Below are 3,995 nucleotides of genomic sequence, written 5' to 3'. Positions count from 1 at the left end.
GCTTCAAACTTTTTGGCAGGTTTTGGGGAAAATGATGAACAGGCCCACGAGATAATTAACAAGTTTTACAATGATCAGGATGCTAAACAATGTGAGCAACTTCAGAGGAAAACAAACATTTCCCCAGGGAATTATCAGACCACCAATTGATATCTGTATTTCTCCAGGGGCTGTCAGAACTCAACTGACTGGATTGCATATCTAAATGGTCTCTTCACCTGCCTCTGCTTGTTGAGGACATCCTCACTAATTGAGTCTAGAAGAAATTCTAACTACAAGGGCTGGCACATCAGAGAAATGAAGTGGGCAAGGAGATGGTTTTGGTTGGACAATATCAGTTAGCCTTCATAAGAATTTAGGAGTTTGAGCTGATACCAAGGGCCCAAATAAAGGCAAATGTTTTGAGAATCACATTTTACAGGTGGATATTTGAAAAAGTCAATAAATATATTTACCCAATGCCGTTATGGCAATTAAGAGAAGAGTAAGCCAACGCCTAAGACCTCCTGATTTCCAGACTCTTCGTTCATGGAACTGACATGGGGACAGCCATCTGCAGCTGTGGTAGGGACGGCCTACCCTATGCATACATATATACATGCTAATAGAATTAAAATGATACTGCGAGACCTTTCACCCCGATTCTGAGAGTGATAAATGAGCCTTTAATTAAGTAAAGACTTACTATGATGCATTTGACTACTGTGAAGATGGATCAAAATTGAACTGCCTTAAGAAAAGTGAGCAAAAAAATCTTGTAAGTAAATGTGTTACATTTATTGTCAAATACGGTCTGAGGTGTCTGTCTCCATGTTAAGGGCTTCTTTACTGACCTGAGCAAGACAGACGTCCTGAAGTAGGAGCTAAGAGTCCAGGTTCAAACAGTTCCTTCACATTTTTAAAAAGTTGGATTTTCTTAGCAGCACTAAACACCTTGAAAGTTTCGCATAAAGATTGGTTTTCCCCATAAAGAGCATTGAATCTACCATAGGAGAATGAAGCCACAAGTCAATAACAAAAAGAATAAGGAATGCTAAGTAAATTTATGGAAATTAAGCACTATTAAAATAACAAACCCATTATCAATGAAATCAAAACGATACTTACAATCTTAAGAATGTAGTTGAAGAGGTCAACATCATTCATCTTACTGAGTCTTGATCCTGAAGTACACACTGCTTTAGTAGCCTGGGTGACAAATTAGGAGGGACATTTAATGTGCATTGCTACTCTGATGGCTTCATTGCAGAAAGCACATGTGGGATGGAGCTGTGTTGGGCCTAACCACTTGATCCACAGACCATTTTTGTGGAAAGAATGAGTAGCAGACAGGTGATGACTATTGAAACATAATCATTGGCAGGACACTTTCTCAAATAAACTGCCCACTGCTTCAAATAAACAACTGGCAGTGTTCATTGCCATGACAAAATGTACATCACTATCCCGAAATTAGGATGATGGAGAACACTTCCCTGCCACCAACTTCTCTTCTGTTGAGCTAGATGGTGACATTAACACGTGACCTTTTTGAATAATGTCATATGCCAATATTTAGAAGTAATGCATAATGCATTAGTTGGTGAACCAGCATCTTCCAAGTATTGTTACTACAAATCCATTTTTAAGTGAAAGAGTCCAATTGATTTTAATGCAATAGTACATTAAAAAAGTATGGGTGAAACTACCATATGTCAAGTTTGGGTGTTGTATCAAAGTATGTATACTCAGTTATACTTTTTGTATAGCCTGGAATGAGATTAAAATCCTTTTCTCTTTCACTCACAAATAGCCCCTGAAGTCACCTTTAAGTCAGCCTGAGCATTATTTTCACACCAGTCTGTGTGGGATGAAATTTATGATATCTATTTGAAAGCTTAGAGACTTTATTGGGTGATGAGTTTGTTAATGAGAGGGGGCAAATGGCCGCAGAGCTGCAAGGATGTAACCTGTATCACTAAATTGTGCACCCAGAGATTATGCTTTACTATGTATGCTCGCAACAAAATAAAATTAGAAAAACCTCCCCTTTTCAAGAAAATAATTGGGTCTCCCTTTGAGAATTAGAAGATAAAACAACAATGGGTCCACATATTAGAGACAGCTGGCTGAGGACAACCTCCTTTTTAGACAGGCAAGTGCTCTCCAATGATCAATAATCCCATCCAGTCTGCTATATCCATTTACATTGCCTGCAGGTCCCCAAAATTATTTGAGTTTTCAATCCTACCTTTAAGACCCGTCATAAGAGTTGAGATCTTCTACTGTGATTTGAAAGGCACATAAGCATCATTTGTCTTTGATGGCAATGAGCACAACATTTTTATGATTAAAACATTATAATTTTACTAAGAATAAATATAAGATATAAATACAGAATTATATCCTCATCTATATAGATTCAACAGAATAAAAGGAGTCTATTCTCAAAAAATTTTCCATAAATTTAATGAAATTCCAATCATGCTCCCCAAATAATTTTCTACAGCATTTAACAGGTTGTACCAAAAAAATCACAACAAGAGCAAAAGGTAAAGAATAGCCAAACATTTTTTATTAAGAGAGACCTTTCTAACCAAAAATAAAGGGTCATTCTAAAGGAACAATAGTTGAAATGGTGTGGTCATGGCATGGGGATAGATAGACCAATGAGACAACGTAGAAGCAGACAGAAATTCACAAATATGTGTAAACTTGAGATAATAACAAAGGTGGAATAGCAGGGACTGGTGTCTACTGATAGTGTGTCCAATAAGCATATGAAAGGATAGTAACCTTTACCAGTGATTGTTACGATTGAGTTTATTAGGGGACTGTAATGGATCTACATCTAGTTACCATTTCCATGGGAAGCAGATTGGCAGTCATTGAAATGCTGAGAAATGTGGGTGAGGATGTGGAGCTAGAGCAACTCTCATCCACAAAAGCGGCTGGCAGGTGTGAACTGATACAGTTCCTTGAGATAACACTAGTGATACCTATTAAGATTGAATATGCTACAGCCCCAGAATTCCTCTTTTAGATACATACTTTAAATGTGTTTTTTAGCTTCATGATGAACTCAAGACGTTTTTTAATCAGAAAGCAAGACTGCAATCCGAAGCACTTTTCAGCGACAAAAGTGAACTGCAGAAAATAGCGTACTTGGTTGCCATCTTTGCCATCTTGAATGAGTTAAATTTATCACTGCAAGGACCAAATGCAACCATGCCTTGATTTGTCTGAAAAAATCCGATCATTCCAAATGAAACTTCAGCTTTGGCACAAAAAAAAAAACATTGGATGAAAATAAAATTTACATGTTGCCTACCTTATCTGCTTTCTTTGAGGAACATGACATTGAACCAAACAAAAGGATTACAATGATAATTTCTGTGAAAGAACACTTGCACATACTTGCAGACGAAATGTCATCTTACTTTCCAAATCTACCTGACACCCTATTTTCACTTGTCCGAAGCCCATTCACAGTCAAAGTTGAAGATGGTGCTGAGACCACAAGAGGAGTTCATTGAACTTATAAACAGTGATGCAGAGAGAACTGATTTCTCTACAATGCCAGTTACAAGATTCTGGATCAAGTGTTTGCAGTCATATCCTGTTCTGTCTGAGACTGTGTTGTGCCTTCTTCTTCCATTTCCAACATCCTCTCTTTGTGAAACAGGGTTTTTTCAGCTTGTTGGTTATCAGGTCTACACATAGAAATAGACCTGTTGTGGAAGATGATCTTTTTTGTACTCTTGCAAAGACTCCCCAGAGAATTTCTGATCTGGTGAGAAAGAAGCTATCTCTACCTTTGCACTGACATTGGCTTTTTACGTATACTGTCACAAAATGTAGCAATGTAGTTTACTGTTGTTATTTTGACTGTTACCCATGCTCCACCATGCTTCAAGACAAAATGTCATTTATTTGTAATTAGAAATAAGTATTTCACAATATATAATTACATATTGTTTTGTGATTAATCACTATCCTTTAATTATGTTCAATTT

This window comes from Echinops telfairi, unplaced genomic scaffold (assembly GCF_000313985.2).
Source record: "Echinops telfairi isolate 266 unplaced genomic scaffold, ASM31398v2 ScPeMD7_7473;HRSCAF=8511, whole genome shotgun sequence".
Taxonomy (NCBI): domain Eukaryota; kingdom Metazoa; phylum Chordata; class Mammalia; order Afrosoricida; family Tenrecidae; genus Echinops; species Echinops telfairi.
Note: the sequence above shows the minus strand (reverse complement) of the source record.